The sequence below is a fragment of the Hyperolius riggenbachi genome, chromosome 4, assembly GCF_040937935.1.
Source record: "Hyperolius riggenbachi isolate aHypRig1 chromosome 4, aHypRig1.pri, whole genome shotgun sequence".
Taxonomy (NCBI): Eukaryota; Metazoa; Chordata; class Amphibia; order Anura; family Hyperoliidae; genus Hyperolius; species Hyperolius riggenbachi.
The window spans coordinates 307,351,947-307,371,465 of record NC_090649.1 but is presented as its reverse complement, the minus strand read 5'-3'; the positions used below and the strand labels follow the sequence as shown (position 1 = coordinate 307,371,465).

Genomic DNA, 19,519 nt, shown 5'->3' with positions numbered 1-19,519 from the left:
CTCTCCCCCCCCATAAATTCTATTCATGTCCTGCTCATACACGTCCTCCGGCCAGGTCCTAATGTATTCCAATATTGATACACACCCCTGGGCCCATATTTTTATACTTGCCATTATTGTTTGTGCTCCATGCTGGAGCGCTTGATACACTACATAGCTTCCTGCACAGCCCATAGACACGCCCCCACACATACTCTCCTGTGCTGACAGCCATTTAAAGCCTCACTACACCCAGAATGGGTACAAAGGCAATTATGTTTTTGGCAGACAGCAGAAAAAGTAACTTAACTTTCACATTCGCACACAAATCAAGTTTATGGGCTCTTGCATTTGTCATAGCATTTTAAGCAGATTCTGAGTGGTTTTGTAGCAATGGTAGTGACGTGATGCATCACTGCACTCCCATCACGTGGTTTTTAGCACTGGAATGTGAGACATTGTTGTATAGATTCTTGTTAATTGAAAACAAGATAATCATCAATATACTATCATGGCTTACATTTCAATAGATGATTTGTATTTATGATTTTATAGCTTTGCTTCCTAATATCATTGCCTGATTAAGCAAACGCGTTGCAAATTGTACTTTGTTGGTGAAATTGTAATGAAATGCGTATTGTATTTTGGCTGTTGTATCATCTATGGGGAGTTAAGTCCACTGCTACCTTCCAATTTTTAAACTTTTTATCAATCTAGTTTGTTTTTATTCTAACTGGTGCCTCTGTGTTTATATATTGTACATCCACCCTGGTGGAATGGTCTCTTGCCTGAATTTCCTATCTACGGACAGCGACTTTTTACCTGAGTGGGGACGGGGTTATTTTTCCCACCGGCTGATACAGTGGTTGCCTTTGAGGTAACCCGCTTTTGTGAGCAATATAATTTTTATTACTACAATACCCTGGTGCAATAACATACTACACTATTGTGGGCTCTCAAAGTCTGTCCCCTTTTGTTCCAATTTTCCTAATAAATTCAGGTTGTGCTTGGTGTATAAGATAGACATTTTTGCTGTAGATGAGTGTACATGGCTGCAATAGCACAAATCCACAACACTGAAACTGAGCTTAAAATTGACACCAGCCACATTGTGGATTTACTCATCTTGGTGGCCACCTCTGGTGCTAACACTCCATGACCCTCTACTGTACATCCTCCTGATACTTCCTCCTTCCTCTCCCGATAATTCCTCTTTTTTGGGCTGTGAAGGAGGAAGTATTGGGAAGATATAGAGGGGGTAGAGCGCTTCTGCCAGAGGAGGCGACCAAAGTAAGTTAAGGTAAGTTTCAGTTTCACTTCAAGCAAAACTGAATTTCTCTTCTGCCTGCTCATCCTTACGCACAAAGTCCAAATGGGTCACCTTTTTAGCAATCCTCAAAATGTTTTGAAATAACTTGACTTGAAGAGTGCAAACTTTTGAACTTTTTGAAATAATGTTTTATGGGCAGATGAAGCACATTTTGGCTTAAATGAGGAGTGTTACATGTAAACGAACTATATCCCATCTGTGAAACATGGTGATGGAAGTGTTCTGGTTTGGGACTGTTTGACTGCATCTGGGCTTGGACAGCTCACTATCACTGATGATACCATCAATTCTGAACTATACCTGGGACTTCTAAAGAAAAATGTCAAGAAAAAAAAAAGTTTCTCTGTGAGCTGCTTCTCATGGGACAGCGCTTTATGCAACAAGACCATGATCCTAAGCACACATCATTCTTCCAAAGAATGGATAAAGCAGAATAAAGTGAATTTTCTGGAATAGAAAGTCAGTCTTGAGTGCAATCCAATTAAATATTGGGGAAAAACCTAAAGCAAGTGGTTCATGTTAGGAAACCTATCCACAGGATGAGGCTGTTTTGTATGGAACAATGAGCTAAAATCACTCAAAGTTGATGTGCAGGACTGATCTACAGTTACCGCAAACATTTACTTGCAGTTATTTCTACACAAGAGTCCCACCAAATAATGAGAGCACAATTCACAGTTGCCACACACAGATATGTTATTGGATCATTTTTTTTTAATAAATATGCAACCAAATTGTTTCATTTTTTAAATAGGTCTTCTGCATCTACATTTAGGATTTGTTTGAAAATCAGATGAGATACAAGACACATTCATAGAAACATTTTAAAGGGTCTTGAAACTTTCAAGAACCACCATATGTATGTGTTACAGGCAAAGTACGAAATCAGGCATTCTATAGAATGCCTGAAGCGATTAGGCAAAGTACAAAATGTCTGTTTCATTACGTACTTTGCCTAGGCATGCTATAGAATGCCTGAAGTCGTTCAGGCAAAGTGTAGAATACCCGGTTCTATATAGAATGCCTGCTTTTTTCCCACACTTTGACTGTAACAGCTGCATACCTATGCTGTCAGTGAGGCTAGTGATGATGATGGGTGCATGCACGCATGCTGATTTTTACTGTTTGTGGAAAGTGCTGCTGTGAAGAAGGAGCCTTCGGGTGCTGCCAGGGGGAGCCCATGAGCAGGAAAGAGGAGAGAAAAGCTGGACATGTGCAGGGGAAACATGGCAGTTGGGTCTTGGCAGTTGAAGGCTAGTGAGGTGGAGGAGCCTGAAAGCCCATGATGCAGCGTCATGATACAATGCTCTACTTGCAGCAAGAAATAAACACGATTTTTTGCGAGAAAATAGAGGCAGATACTAAAGAAGAGACCAGCCATTGGTGAGACTGACAAAGCAAAGCAGAGGCACAGACAAGAGAGCACTACTGAAAAAACTAAAGTAAGGCCCGGTTCACATTAGCGTTTGCCAATGGAACCGTCCATACGGTTCCATGGTCCATTTCGCTGAGCGGACAAAAAAATGATGCAGTACCCAATTTTCCGGACAGTTTTGCTCAGCGGAAAGGACATGGAAGGTTTTGCAGCTACATAGTAACACATAGAAAACTGACAGTTTACAGCACACTGGCTGTAAACACTGACAGTTTTTCCTGATTCTTACGGCCGGTTTCGCAGAAAAACGCTAATGTGAACCGGGCCTAAGGAAGAGAAAGAGAGCTGCAGACATAACAGAAGAGAGAGAGAGAGAGACCACTCACATCTACAGGCAGGTCGGTTGTACATTCACTGTATATGTTACAGGCAAAGTACGAAATTCAGGCATTCTATAGAATGCCTAGGCAAAGTACGTAACAAAAACAGACATTTTGTACTTTGTCTAAAATGGTCAGGCATTCTATAGAATGCCTAGGCATTTGATTTACCCCACTGCTTATTTCTTAAATCCAATCAGCTAAGCAGCCATTTAATATACATTTAGAAGCTGAACTTCAGGATTACAGATTATAGATTAATGCAATGCATTTACATAATCTATACAGCATTTAACAACTAAAAACCTAATTTCCATTATACTAAAATGGTTGTAAACGTGAATCTCTGATATTGTAGCATGTTTGCACAAAAATACATTTCCAGCAAATCTGGGGAGTAGCAATATAGTGAGATCTGTTTATTTCCATATGCCTACAAGCCTAGTGTCCAAGATCAGGCTTGAGATACTTAAAGGACATATGAAGTAAGAGGGATATGGAAGCTGCAATATTCATTTCCTTTTAAAGTGAACCCGAGGTGAAAACAAACTGATAAGATAAACATTTCTATTTATCCACCTACTCCTTAAAATGACTTTTTTTTATACATCCCATGGTTTTTTTATATTTAAACATTTACAAAGTAAATATGGCAGCTGCTCAATGGCAGCCTATTAAGTGCCCCAGAGTTAAAATACATGAACTTTTGACCCTTTCCTGTCTGTCCCCTGCCCTCAGATGTTGTATTCTGCCTGGAAAACTTTTATGGCTGTAATTTGCTAATCATTGAGCGTTAGTATATTGCCAACAATGCCGATAAGACAGAAACTGTCACTTGCATGCCTGAAAATTAACTATTTCAGGCAGCAAAAGAAAAAAAGCTTGGTTATTAATGTTTTGCACTGTACATACATATGTTTATCTCATCATGTCACATGTTGCCTTGGGTACACTTTAAGCAGCGCAAATTGCCTGGTTGCCCTGCTAATCCTCTGCCTCTTATACTTTTAGCCATAGCCCATAAACAAGCAAGCAGATCAGATTTTTGACCCAAGTTTAAGTGCATTTGCTACATGCTTTTTTTCAGGTGGGTGATTCAGACACTACTGATTCATGATCAGCAGGACGCCAGGCAACTGGTATTGTTTAATAAGATATAAATATGGCAGCCTCCATATCATTTTCACTTCAGGTGTCCTTTAAAGCAGACTAAATTGCAGTAATCATAATATTACCATGGTATATGAATTTTACCTTGAAAACTAAATTACGCTGAAAAGCCAGTAAATGTGCAAAGATCCATGGTTTGGCATGTAGCACTACTCACAAGAACATATCTAGGCAGTGGCTTTCTGTCTTTCCTCTGTAGTGCTCAATGAGTATCGACTGTCATGCAGGCAGGAAAAGTCAATGCCCCTCTTTAGGCATAGAGAATTAGAATCATTTATTTCGCCAAGCATGACTGGGTCATGCCCGGAATTGTTTTTGGTACAATACATATAGCTCAGGAAGAAGAGAGAGACATAGATAGATAGCAGCGACAGCAGAGGCATGAAGTTAACATTACATTACAATATACATCACAGTCCCCAGTGTGACACTGATATTACAATTAGTTAGTCTTATGGGCTGGTTGGTTCGGTCAACTGATCAGCCGTAGCGCAGCTGGCCTCGCAGCTCAGTGGGCCTTAAATTGATAGTAGTGTGTGGAGAGAATTTAGGAGGTTGACCGCCGAGGGAAAGAAAGAGTTTCTGTGTCTCGCGGTCTTTGTGGAAATGGCCCGTAGCCTCCGGCCCAATGGCAGCACCGGCCCAACGGCAAACCTGCAGAGACGGTTCCCGACTCGGGGTTTTGACCAGATTGAGAGGGGAAGCAGCCTCATTCAAGCTAACACGAGGCTGTCACCCCTCAACAACACTTCACTCTGCCACCACTAGCTGCTGCTAGACACTTCAACAATTCCCACTCTGCTGTTGAGTGGCCTGCACTCAGTCCAGCGTTTTCGTATTTGGGTCAGCTGCATGCTATAGGCCAAAATATGGGAACGCCACACACACAATGCAGTCACACGGTAACAAGGCACAATCCCAGCATTACAATCAGGCACTGAACTTGTAACACAAATTACACTGCAGTCTCTTCAAGACTATGAGCTCTGCTAGTACATCAGAAGTCAAGCTTATTAAATAAATATTTAATATTCCAGAAAAAAAATGGAACATGCAGAAAGTAATATATACAAAAGATTTACACAAACAAAGTAAAAATACAAAGACACACAAGACAGTTTGCAAAAATAAACCCGGGAATCAAAACTGAAATTAAACTTTTACCTGCGCAAAGGTCCAACTTGGTCGTGGAAGGACACATTTTTTTCTGGTTAGACAAAGATCATCTCTAGCGGAGTGCTATCTTCAGGAGAAGACAAGTTGTGAATGTCCTATGCTGACTTATATAGGCCGACCTGTAGCTCGAGGCCATTTAATGTTCAGATCCAGAAATAATCCAATTACCCCAGATTGTGACATCACCATTCGCAGAGACCTCTGTACATTCCTTGCTTGCTGTGATATGTAAATTTCAAAGGTCCCTGCTCACCTTTGAACTTTCAAGACTCGGTCATTCCGATTGTATATTGAGAACAGGTAGCTGTTCACATGTATAGACTTCAAAGCAATACAACACTTCCAGCCCAACTGGTTGGGTAATTGTCTAATTAAGAGTTTCCTTGCTAGACGTTGACTAAATATCACACAATGCAGGTGGGCTATTTAACTTAGCTGGTCTATGCAAATCAGATTCACATTCCTTTTTGAGAGGTGCAAACTTACAATTTCCAGGTAACCATTCTTTCAACCTCAGCAGCCAGGCTGTCTCTAACAGACCTACACATGTCATAGTGCACAGCAGACATAAAATGAAAAAATATGGATTCCACGAGATACACATTCAAATGGCTGCTATATTATACACAACATTACACCTCCCCTTTCAAAATGGCGCTCCGAAGATGATTCCCAGGAATCATCTTGCCAGCGCCTACACTGACGGCCTGGACTGGTGGGGTAACTCCTTAGCATTCTCAGGAGGGTTTCCCACCTGGCAGTTAGCTCCAAGCTACCTTGCTGGAAAACTAGGCCGTGTTGCTGCAAGGTGCTGTTCCCCCCGGCAACTTGACATAACCAACCAGGGGATTATGGTCAGTGACAACCGTGCATTCGCAACCATAGAGATAGTGCCGGAGCTGGTGAAGGGTCTCTACAGACTTTCTATAGTGGCATAAGCTACTTCCCTGTCCTCTTGGTCAACAGTTAACTGCTGTACTGCCCCTTCCATATCAGATGACTCTGGGGAAATAACCCCTCAACAAGGTCTGCCTTGCTCCCAGGACACCCTCACTTTGTCATCCTCAGCCGGTGGCCTGTTAAACAAACCCCTGAACTCCTGCAGGCTGTAATCAACTTGAACAGCCTCAGGGAACTCAAGGCTGTCTGCTACAGGTACCAGGGAAGTAGCAAAGTGGGAGGCCTCTGGGCCCTTAGGGCCAAGTTCTGAAGTGAAAGGTCCTGACCCGGCAGCATCAGCCCCTCCAGTGGACTGCTGTAGACCCGCTAGCACTGCTGGTTACCACTGCAGCGGAGGGAGTGTCCGCATTACACGTATCATCACTCATCACATTAGATTTTAAAATAATCTGCAGGGGAAGGATCGGGCCTGGTGCCATCTGCCCCTTCAGTGGGCAGCTCATCTGCTGCAGACCAGCGAAAACTGCTGGTTACTCCTGCAGCTGACGGAGTGTCCACATGACACATTGCATTATGTAGCACAACACATATGACATCAACATTATCTGCAGCATTACACACATCGCTATTCAGCACTTCACAAGTAGCATCAACAGTTCCTGCATTGATTGCATCGATAGTCTGTGCGTCATAAATGACATCATCAGTTTCTGCATTCTCTGTATCAACTTGTCCCACTCCAGGCCTAGGCACTAGAGACTTGCTAGGGCTGGCTCCTAGTACACAGTCCTTATCCCCTGGAGCCTCACCAGTACCCCCCCCCCCCCCATTTGCAAAGAGTTATCACACAGTACCTTACATGAGTCCAGGACTTCTGGTGGGGATGCAGGCTCCACGGGGGTTGGATTAGGCTTATACCATGCTACTAACCGTCCCAGGTCAGTACCCAGCAAAATGTTGGTAGGGATGGCATCAGTTATCCCAACTTCTTTCATTCCGCTGCCGGCCCCCCAATCCAGGTGGACCAATGCGGTGGGTATGGCTGCGGTGACACCCCCAACTCCTTTAACAACAATCCTCTTCCCAGGAATATACTGCTCCGGATTTACAAGCTGGGGATGTATGAGAGTCACTTCTGCTCCAGTGTCTCTCAGCCCAGTGGCAACTGTACCCCCAACCGTGACAAGCTGTTGTCTCTGCATAGCTAGTGGCATTCCTGGTAGCACAAAAAAAGCTTGAACTTCACTGGGGTTTGGGGCCTCACTGGATTTTGGGGCCTCCCTCTTCCTTTCTGGGCAAGTCACACTGATATGACCCACCCTGTCATATACAAATCAATTCCGGGTATCAGTGTTTGGTGGCTTGAATCCAGGGGATGGTGGTGCTTGCCTGCTCTGGGTGATGGGTGAAGCAGGTTTAGGAGACAAAAGGAAACCGAGAGCCCAATATAGTATAGTATCTCAGTAACAATTAGTCAGGTGTACAACAAAGTAACGGTTATACTCACAAACGTGGGTCGCCACAAAGGCAACCACTGGATAAGCTGGCGGGGAGAATTATAACTTGACCCCGCTCATGTTTAAGAAGTCGCTCTCTGTAGACAGGAAGGAATGGGGATACACCCCTCCACTAAGAGTGGACTAGACAATTTTTAAAGCAGTAACACAAAGGCGCCAAGTAGAGTAAAATCGATTAAAAACTGTTTAAAAGGGGAAAGTTGGTGGACTCGCCTCCCTCTTAGAAAGAAAGACCGGACAATGGGACGTTACTCACAGTATAAAGTAACTTTTTATTAAAAGCTCCAAAGTTGCAACGTGTTTCAGGGTCACCATCCCGCTTCATCAGGCAAAAAGTTTTGGAGGGTACAAAATCAGGTCAATGGCCTCTACAGAGGCGCTCAGCCAGGCCATTGACTCGATTTTGTACCCTCCAAAAATGTTTGCCTGATGAAGCGGGATTGTGACCTGTGAAATGCGTTGCAACTTTGGAGCTTTTAATAAAAAGTTACTTTATACTGTGAGTAACGTCCCATTGTCCGGTCTTCTATGAGGGAGGTGAGTCCACCAACTTCACCCTTTTAACCACTTGAGGACCACAGTGCTAAACCCCCCAAAAGACCAGGCTGTTTTTTCTGTAATTCGCCACTGCAGCTTTAAGGCCAAGCTGCAGGGCCGCACAGCACAGCAGACGAGTGATCCCCTTTTCCCCCCACCAACAGAGCTCTCTGTTGGTGGGGTCTGATTGCCCCAAAGTGTTTATTTTTTTATCAATATTTATGTAATTTTTTTATTATTATTTTTTACTATTTCTTCCTTTTTTTTTTTTTTTTTAAACCATCCCACCCCCCAGCCAGCCAATCCTGGTGATCGGCTGTCATAGGCTTCTGCCTATGAGAGCCGATAACTCTCTTGTCCCCCAGGGGGACAGCCGTGTGGCACGGCTGTCCCTAGTACAGCGCTGCTGCCAATTGCAGCGCTGTACATGTAAATAGACGGCGATTACGTCGTCTAACAGTCTTCTGAGCAGCGATCGCCGCTCGGAGACTGAAGAGGGGGCGGATCTCCGCCCCCCGAGCAGGAAATGCGCGTGCATTCTGCGCGTGATCTCCTGCAAACTGCAGCCCCAGGACTTGACGCCAATCAACGTTAGGCGGTCCTGGGGCTGCTGCCGCGGCCACGCCCTAGGGCGTGGAGCGGTCTTAAGGTAGTTAAACAGTTTTTAATTGAGTTTACTCTACTTGGCACCTCTGTGTTACTGCTTTACAAAAAGGTTTAACGATCTATTCTCCCCTCCAGCTGGGTGTAGTAGTCCACCGGGACTCAGATACTCGATGGGCTGTGTAGGAATCGGCAATTTCAGCAGCCTCATCCACGGTCTTTGGTTCTCAATCCAGCACAAAGAGCCGTACCTCAGCAGGACAAGTGTGTAGGAACTGGTCCTTGATCATCAGTTCCTGCAGGACATCAAAGGTTTCAACAGAAAGTCCCTTCACCCACTGCTGGAAGGCAGTGCACAGGTTGCAGGCAAGATCCAGGTAACTGTCATTAGGACCTCGCTGTACTGTCCTAAAATGCTTTCGATACACCTCTGGCGTGATGTGGTATCGCTTAATGATGGCTTGCTTAATCGCCTCAAAGTCTGCTTCTTCCTCCTGTGGAAGGCTCACAAACGCCTCCAGGGCCTTGCCTCTCAGTCCTGGTGTGAGATACCTTGCCCACTGCTCTCGGGGCACCCCATACTGACAAGTCCTTTCAAACCCCTGTAAGAAAGTGTCTATGTCAGAGTCCTTGTCCATAGTGGGGAACTTATCCAGGGGGGTTATGTGGACTCTCTCACACTCGCGTTCTGCGGGTGCAGCAGATCAGTTATGCTGCCGAAGTTTAGCCAGCTCCAGCTGGTGTTTGTGATGGGCTCTATCCCTTTTTGCCTGGTGTTGACGTTCAGCACTTTCCCTTTCGGCCTGGTGTCGACGCTCAGCTCTTTCCTTATCTGCCTGTCGATGCAGTAGGATCAGCTTTAGGCGCAGTTCAGGATCAGCCGAGCCCAGTAGCTGTAGATCAGCTTCCAGAGATGTCATCTCCGTGTTCGGTGGATCATCCAGGGCATAGTCTCTAGTCGCATCCTGTGGCGGCAGCGATTCATCCTCTGATGTGTTGTGAGCTGCATCTGCTGGCGTTGGAGCACGGGCTTGCTCTGTCTCATCATACTCCAGGAGGGCACGAACTAACTGCTCCTTAGTCTGCCCCCTCACCGTCTCGATGCCTCTGTGCTCACACAAGTTGAGTAGGTCATCTCGATTCAGTTTTTCATAGCTGGTTGCTTTCTGAGCCATCGTATTGCCAAAAAAAATGAAAAAGGGGGGAGGGGAAGCAAAATGCCAAGTGTGTAACTTTGTGGGAAAAAAAGTATATCGATTCTGCACTGAGTAGACTTCTGTAGGCTAGTTGCTTCTAACAGCTTCCAGTCCTTAGTACACAGGATAGGGAGGTAAAATATCCTATCTCCCATAGATTAAAGAAAGGAGGCAGGTGTGCATGTGAATACCACCCAGCGTCGGTCTGTATCAACTAGATAGGTATAGCACAGTTCTAGCTCTAAACGTTATTAATGGTGCCTGGCTGGTGATGGAGACCACGCACTGGAATACCTATGAAAGGCAGTGACAGGTAGCAGTGTGCAATATAGAACAGTGCTGCACAGCCAGTACTAGACTTGCTTTGGATTTTGCTTACTTAAGGTGTAGCAGGACTTCAATTCCAATACCTATTACTACTGCAAAAAAGAACCGTCTCCTAGCTGAGTCTGATAAACAGTCTTACCACTACATTGAAAAGCCACAGCAATCCTGGGGCTGACATTCTCCTTTCTACAGTACTGATAACACAAGCTTCAACTTTAAAAAATTATTGATTAATTAACAAAGCAAATGATATGTATTTCATCTTAGGTTCCACTTGGACTCCATGATCTCCTTGTAAACTAATCTCCATAATATTCTTGTAAACTAATTAATTTTATATTATACTGTATAATAACATTATACTTTATTATCATTGTAGTTTTTACCATGTTAGATAATGACATTTAGTCTGACTTCACATTAATTAGTAAACTTGCATTGCACAATATCATTGCCTCCTGGTATTATGTAAATGATATGTTTAGTTTATTTGTAAACTATATTACGGTAATTTAATTAAAATCCTTAATTCATTACAATTCATATTATACATAATATTGCTGACTCTAAACCTAAGCAAGCACAAAACTAGCAGGATGAGAATGTAGTTAAATTTTCTTTTTTTTGGTGCTGAACATTTGTATTACTATTTATGTTTATTTATTTGTAGTATTTAAAGATGAACTTTTAATGAAAAGGGGAAAGAAATAAATCAATACATTGCAAAGTGAGAAATTAAAAAATATAACAGACATCGAGAAATGATTGATATTCACTGTGCAATTTGTTCATGTTGTTTGATCCACAGTGAGCCTGCAGACAATCATCTTTACTAATGGCAGACATGAAAAAAACAGACAGCACCAACTGCCATTATCTATGACCACACCCCCTAACTTGGCTGTTGGAAACAGACATTATTTCCCACAATGCAATCAGGTACACAGACAGCAAACTGTCAGGACCTAGGTGCTGACATCACACCATGGGAGGGGATTTACCACAATATCAACCATACAGAACCTAATCAATCCCATAGTCCCAACCACAAACATACATGATAAGAGTGATTTGATTTGTTGTTTGTTGACCTGCCATGTTCTGGAATTATGAGAGGAATGTAGAGCATCCACAGAAACCTTAGTACAACAGTGAAATTCTATGCATACAGCTGCTGGTATGTTGGGACAGGTGGTCAAAACTTTAGCTTTCTTGTAGTAGTAAAGGTTACCTCTCTGTATTTGCAGCTGAAACTAGTAAATTAACTGATGCTTAACCACTTCCCGACCGCCGTATATACAATTGGCGGCCGGGAAGTGGACCCCGCAAGGACCGCCGTATGTACAAATGGCGGCGGTCCTTGTAGGGGCATGGGCGGCGCGATCACGTCATTCGTGAAGCGATCGGCCGCCGGCGACTGGCTCCGCCCCCCGTTCGGAAGCGCCGGCGGGTTACTAGCACCCGGATCACCGCATACAAAGTGTATAATACACTTTGTAATGTATACAAAGTGTATTATAAAGGCTGCCTCCTGCCCTGGTGGTCCCAGTGTCCGAGGGACCACCAGGGCAGGCTGCAGCCACCCTAGTCTTCACCCAAGCACACTGATTTCCCCCCCCCCTGCCCCCTGATTGCCCACAGCACCCCTTAGACCCCCCCCCCCTGCCCCCCCCCCCCCAGACCACTGTTTGCACCCAATCACCCCCCTAATCACCCATCAATCACTCCCTGTCACTATCTGTCAATGCTATTTTTTTTTATTCCCTAAACTTCCCCCTTTTCCCTCTTGATCACCCCCCACCCCTCAGATTCTCCCCAGACCCCCCCCCCAGACTCCCCCCCCTGTGTACTGTATGCATCTATCCCCCTGATCACCTGTCAATCACCTGTCAATCACCCATCAATCACCCCCTGTCACTGCCACCCATCAATCAGCCCCTAATCTGCCCCTTGCGGGCAATCTGATCACCCACCCACACCAATAGATCGCCCGCAGATCCGACGTCAGATCACCTCCCAAGTGCAGTGTTTACATCTGTTCTCTACCCTAAACACCCACTAATTACCCATCAATTATTATTATTATTATTATTTAGTATTTATATAGCGCCGACATATTACGCAGCGCTGTACAGTGTACATATATATCTTGTCACTTACTGTCCCTCAAAGGAGCTCACAATCTAATCCCTACCATTGCCATATGTCTATATTATGTAGTGTAAGTACTGTAGTCTTAGGGCCAATTTTAGGGGGAGCCAATTAACTTATCCATATGTTTTTGGAATGTGGGAGGAAACCGGAGTGCCCGGAGGAAACCCATGCAGACACGGAGAGAACATACAAACTCTTTGCAGATAGTGCCCTGGCTGGGATTCGAACCATGGAACCAGCGCTGCAAGGCGAGAGAGCTAACCACTACGCCACCGTGCTGCCCATCAATCACCCCCTATCACCACCTGTCACTGTTACTCATCAGATCAGACCCTAATCTGCCCCTTGCGGGCACCCAATCACCCGTCTACACGCTCAGCTTGCCCTCAGACCCCCCCCTTATCAATTTGCCAGTGCAATATTTACATCTGTTCTTCCCTGTAATAACCCACTGATCACCTGTCAATCACCCATCAATCACCCCCTGTCACTGCCACCCATTAATCACCCCCTGTCACTGCCACCCATCAATCAACCCCTAACCTGCCCCTTGCGGGCAATCTGATCACCCACCCACACCAATAGATAGCCCGCAGATCCGATGTCAGATCACCTCCCAAGTGCATTGTTTACATCTGTTCTCTACCCTAAACACCCACTAATTACCCATCAATCACCCATCAATCACCCCCTATCACCACCTGTCACTGTTACCCATCAGATCAGACCCTAATCTGCCCCTTGTGGGCACCCAATCACCCGCCAACACACTCAGATTGCCCTCAGACTCCCCCCCCCTTATAAATTCACCAGTGCAATATTTACATCTATTTACATCTGTTCTAACCCCTAACCTGCCCCTTGCGGGCAATCTGATCACCCACCCACACCAATAGATCGCCCGCAGATCCGACGTCAGATCACCTCCCAAGTGCAGTGTTTACATCTGTTCTCTACCCTAAACACCCACTAATTACCCATCAATCACCCCCTGTCACTGCTACCCATCAGATTAGACCCCTATCTGCCCCTAGGGCACTTAATCACCTGCCCACACCCTCAGAACGCCTTCAGACCCCAGCCCTGATCACCTCGCCAGTGCATTGCTTGCATCTATTCCCCCTTCTAATCACACCTTGAGACACCCATCAATCACCTCCTGTCACCCCCTAGCACACCTACCCATCAGATCAGGCCCTAACTTGCCCCGTGTGGGCTCCTGATCACTCGGCCACACGTGGTATTGCGAACTCAGGAGAAGTAGTATCACAAAGTGTCATTTTTCACTAACTTGTGACAAAAAATAAAATCTTCTATGAACTCGCCATACACCTAACGGAATACCTTGGGGTGTCTTCTTTCTAAAATGGGGTCACTTGTGGGGTTCCTATACTGCCCTGGCATTTTAGGGGCCCTAAACCGTGAGGAGTAGTCTAGAAAACAAATGCCTCAAAATGACCTGTGAATAGGACGTTGGGCCCCTTAGCGCACCTAGGCTGCAAAAAAGTGTTACACATGTGGTACCGCCGTACTCAGGAAAAGTAGTATAATGTGTTTTGGGGTGTATTTTTACACATACCCATGCTGGGTGGGAGAAATCTCTCTGTAAATGGACAATTGTGTGTAAAAAAAAATCAAACAATTGTCATTTACAGAGAGATTTCTCCCACCCAGCATGGGTATTGTAACGATCGGTGTCAGCACGCAGAGAGAATCTGATTCTTGGCGATCTGCAGTACCACCAAGAATACAGATATACGCCTGTTCATTGATGATCTGCAGAATCAGCGATAATACAGATGTATTGCTAACCTCTGGACACCAGAGTAGGGAGAGTGTTTGGTGCAACAGTAACAACTCTGAGTAGAGACCACCAGAGGAGCTGGCGGCCTAAGGCTCCTGAGGAATTCACCCCTGACTGTGGGTGATATTCCTGTAGCCTGTGGACCCCTGGGCGAGGGACCGAGGCTGGGTTGCAGGAAGCCCTGCAGCTAATATTTAAGGTATTGCCCTGGACTGGGCTAATGTAATACAGTAATAGCACAATCCTAGTCTGGGTGTGAGGTCCGTAGTCACAACACCCTGGAACTAGTCTGGAGCATAACATAAATGATAATACAATTCCCTAGTCTTAGGTGTGAGGTCCGTGATCGTCAACACCCTGGAACTAGTCTGGAATATAACACAAAGACAATACAGTTCCCTAATCTTGGGTGTGAGGGCCTTGATCTCAACACCCTGGAACTATGCTAGAGAATACACAGAAGATACACAGTATTCCTAGTCTGAGGTGTGAGGGCCTTGATCTCAACACCCTGGAACTGGTCTAACAAATAAACAGTACAAAGTAATCTGGCTCAGTGTGAATTCCCAAGTCCTCTTGGTTCAAACACACTGTAAGGATCTGACTATGGTCTGAATGCTTCCACAAAGTGTTTGCAATGGCAGACAACCAGCAACTGACAAGCAGCAGAATATATAGTAGCTAGACTCTGCCGCCCCGCCCGAGCCACTCAGCCAATCATGAGTCCCGCAGGAATCAGCTGATCCTCCTGATCAGCTGACCCTTCCCCTGCTGGTATAAAGGTCCTGAGTTCAGGCCCGCGCGCGCGTAGCTCTCCATCTGCCTATGTGCAGTAACAGACCCAGCCACACCAAGCGCACGCTGCCGCATGCAAACCGCTGCGATGGACGCGGAAACAGCCGCATTGCTGTCAGGACATGCGGCGGCCTTCCCGCGTTCCACCATACTACCAGACGCGTGTCTATGCGTGCAAACCGCCGCGTTAGATGCGGAGTCAGCCGCCTTGCTCTTGACACACGCGGCGGCTTTTCCGCGTTTTCTCACAGGTATGTGTAAAAATACACCCCAAAACACATTATACTACTTCTCCTGAGTATGGCGGTACCACATGTGTGGCACTTTTTTACACCCTAAGTACGCTAAGGGGCCCAAAGTCCAATGAGTACCTTTAGGATTTCACAGGTCATTTTGCGACATTTGGTTTCAAGACTACTCCTCACGAATTAGGGCCCCTAAAATGCCAGGGCAGTATAGGAACCCCACAAATGACCCCATTCTAGAAAGAAGACACCCAAAGGTATTCCGTTAGGAGTATGGTGAGTTCATAGAAGATTTTATTTTTTGTCACAAGTTAGCGGAAAATGACACTTTGTGAAAAAAAACAATTAAATCAATTTCCGCTAACTTGTGACAAAAAAATTAAAACTTCTATGAACTCACCATACTCCTAATGGAATACCTTGGGGTGTCTTCTTTCTAAAATGGGGTCATTAGTGGGGTTCCTATACTGCCCTGGCATTTTAGGGGCCCTAAACCGTGAGGAGTAGTCTTGAAACAAAAATGACCTGTGAAATCCTAAAGGTACTCATTGGACTTTGGGCCCCTTAGCGCAGTTAGGGTGCAAAAAAGTGCCACACATGTGGTATCGCCGTACTCAGGAGAAGTAGTATAATGTGTTTTGGGGTGTATTTTTACACATACCCATGCTGAGTGGGAGAAAGATCTCTGTAAATGGACAATTGTGTGTAAAAAAAAAATCAAACAATTGTCATTTACAGAGATATTTCTCCCACCCTGCATGGGTATGTGTAAAAATACACCCCAAAACACATTATACTACTTCTCCTGAGTTCGCAATACCACGTGTGGCACTTTTTTGCAGCTTAACTGCGCTAAGGGGCCCAAAGTCCAATGAGCACCTTTAGGCTTTACAAAGGTGCTTACAATTTAGCACCCCCCAAAATGTCAGGACAGTAAACACACCCCACAAATGACCCCATTTTGGAAAGTAGACACTTCAAGGTATTCAGAGAGGGGCATAGTGAGTCCGTGGCAGATTTCATTTTTTTTTGTCGCAAGTTAGAAGAAATGGAAACTTTTTTTTTTTTTGTCACAAAGTGTCATTTTCCGCTTACTTGTGACAAAAAATAATATCTTCTATGAACTTACTATGCCTCTCAGTGAATACTTTGGGATGTCTTCTTTCCAAAATGGGGTCATTTGGGGGGCATTTATACTATCCTGGAATTCTAGCCCCTCATGAAACATGTCAGGTGGTCAGAAAAGTCAGAGATGCTGGAAAATGGGAAAATTCACTTTTTGCACCATAGTTTGTAAACGCTATAACTTTTACCCAAACCAATAAATATAGGCTGAATGGGTTTTTTTATATCAAAAACATGTTTGTCCACATTTTTCGTGCTGCATGTATACAGAAATTTTACTTTATTTGAAAAATGTCAGCACAGAAAGTTAAAAAAAACATTTTTTTGACAAAATTCATGTCTTTTTTGATGAATATAATAAAAAGTAAAAATCGCAGCAGCAATAAAATAGCACCAAAAGAAAGCTTTATTAGTGACAAGAAAAGGAGCCAAAATTCATTTAGGTGGTAGGTTGTACGAGCAATAAACCGTGAAACCTGCAGTGGTCTGAATGGAAAAAAAGTGCCTGGTCCTTAAAGCGGAATATAACCCTGCATTTCAACTTTGCTCTAAAACATTATTTACAGTATATTATATGCAACCAGCATTTTTTTTTTACTAGACCAGCATTGGTAGGGTTACACAGAGCTTTAAAATTCCTGGAGATTTCTGCAGACGCATCCGAAGCTGACATAGATACATTTTGTTTACATAAATGTATCTAAGTGTTGAATGTGACTCACTCTCTCTCACTGAGAAGGAGCTGGAGGACAGCCAAAGAGTGTGTAACATTTCTCAATAGATACATTTGACTAAATAGAATGTAACAATCTGAACTTCTGCATATCTCTCCACTGAACTTTAAACCTCTGTGTTTAACCCTTCCAATGCTGGTCTAGTAAAAAAAATGCTTTTTGCATATAATTTGCTGTAAATAATGTTTTAGAGCAAAGTTGAAATGCAGGGTTATATTCCGCTTTAAGGGGGGTAAAGCCCACGGTCCTCAAGTGGTTAAAGAGTGATAGTCTGGTGTGGCTCAGTCTGCCTTGGGTTGATTAATCTTTCTCTTAGGTCATCTCAGGCATCACTTAGCTCTTGTTTGGGGAATCTATATCAAAGCTGTAATAAAATAAATGTAATTGCCAGATATTTTGTTTATATGAAATATGCATGTTGTGATACAGACTTCCAGGAATATTATATGATAATAGGTTTCTGAGTATAAAATATTTTTCCAATTTCCAATTGTTTCCTTAAACATAGAATTTAGATGGAATAGTTCTTGTGTTTTTGCAACACTGCAACATATTTTTTTCTTAAATTGTCAATTGCGCATATTTTACATATGTTCCCTTGCCTCCTTCCACCGGTTTTGATAAGTAAAGCTGGCCATACTCATATAGATTTCAACCCAATGTTACAAAACGATAGATTTCTTTCTGAAAGGTATCAGCTCAGAAGTAATTGATCTCTACCACACATTGCACGTTATATTTTTAGCATTATATTTTTATGTACAGTATGTATTTACTAAACCACAATGTGAAAAAATAATGTGGTTTGCATTGAAGCCATAGAAATTACTGTAAGTGTTAAAGTTGGCATAGTAACCAGTGCCTAAAACAAGGCTATACAGCACAACCCTGGTTCATGCATCAATCTCATAATGAGTGATAAAAAGGACTGGCTTGCTCTTTTTTTTTTTTTTCTTTCGCTTTTTGTAACTTGTAGGTTTTGTAATTCACGTTTTAATTCTCCAGAAATGTTTACTCTGCATTTGACTTCCACAGTGTATGTGGGGAATTTCTGTTAGCTCTCCAGAAAGGTTTGTCTTGCTGCCATATTACAGTGTTGGTTTGCAAATTAAACTAGAATTATGACTGGCTGCTATAGGCAACAAGCAGAAATATTTTACACAATGAGGTTATGGGGGGGTATCTTTCCTGTACGAGAAGTGCTATACTAGCTTAAATGAAGACCAATGACCGCTTATCATGCCTGAACAATACCAATTCACTTTTACACCCCCACCACAGAGGGAATTAGTGTAGTAATACTTTAGTATGTCTTTCCCATTCTGAATGACATGTCATTGTAAGCAACAGTGACATTACCAAGCATTTTCTTTTCTTTTATCCTAAAGAGGAACTCCAGTGAAAATAGTGTAATAAACAAAGTGCTTCATTTTTACAATAATTATGTATAAATGATTTAGTCAGTGTTTGCCAATTGTAAAATCTTTTAAATCCCTGATTTACATTCTGACATTTATTACATGGTGACATTTTTACTGTTGGCAGGTGATGTAGCTGCTGCATGCTTTTTTGGCAGTTGGAAACAGCTGTAAACAGCTATTTCCTACAATGCAACAAGGTTCACAGTCAGGAAACTGCTAGGAGTACCATGGTCCTCAGAGTTTCTTGTGGGAGGGGTTTCACCACAATATCAGCCATACAGTGCCCCCTGATGGTCTGTTTGTGAAAAGGAATAGATTTATCATGTAAAGGGGGTATCAGCTACTGATTGGGATAAAGTTCAATTCTTGGTCGAAGTTTCTTTTTAAAGCCAGCACTTCCTGTGATGTAATTTTCTGCTTCTTCTACAACTGGCCATAGTACAAAGTTCAGTCATAATGCCAAAGTTTTCCCGAAAGGAGAATCTGATTCACACTGTCTGTTCAAACAGCATGGCAGACAGTATCCAGACATATAATGTAGTTTAGAGAATACCGTGTTTCCCCGAAAATAAGACACTGTTGTATATTAATTTTACCCCCAAATAATTTGGTAGGCCTGAATTTCGGGGAGGGCTTATAATTTCGGTCCCCAGTGGCAGCCCCCAGCCCAGTAAAGCCCTTCCCTCCCTCCCTGTTACCCGAAGGGACCTGGTCCACAACGGCAGCCCCCAGCCCAGTATAGTCCATTCTC

At 43.8% G+C, this 19,519-nt stretch overlaps 1 protein-coding gene across 5 annotated transcripts in view; it reads left to right on the top strand.

The window, feature by feature from the left end:
• The window catches only part of PDE7B (phosphodiesterase 7B), a 514,887-nt gene that overhangs the window by 108,786 nt on the left and 386,582 nt on the right, over window positions 1–19,519 (top strand). The window lies entirely within an intron of this gene.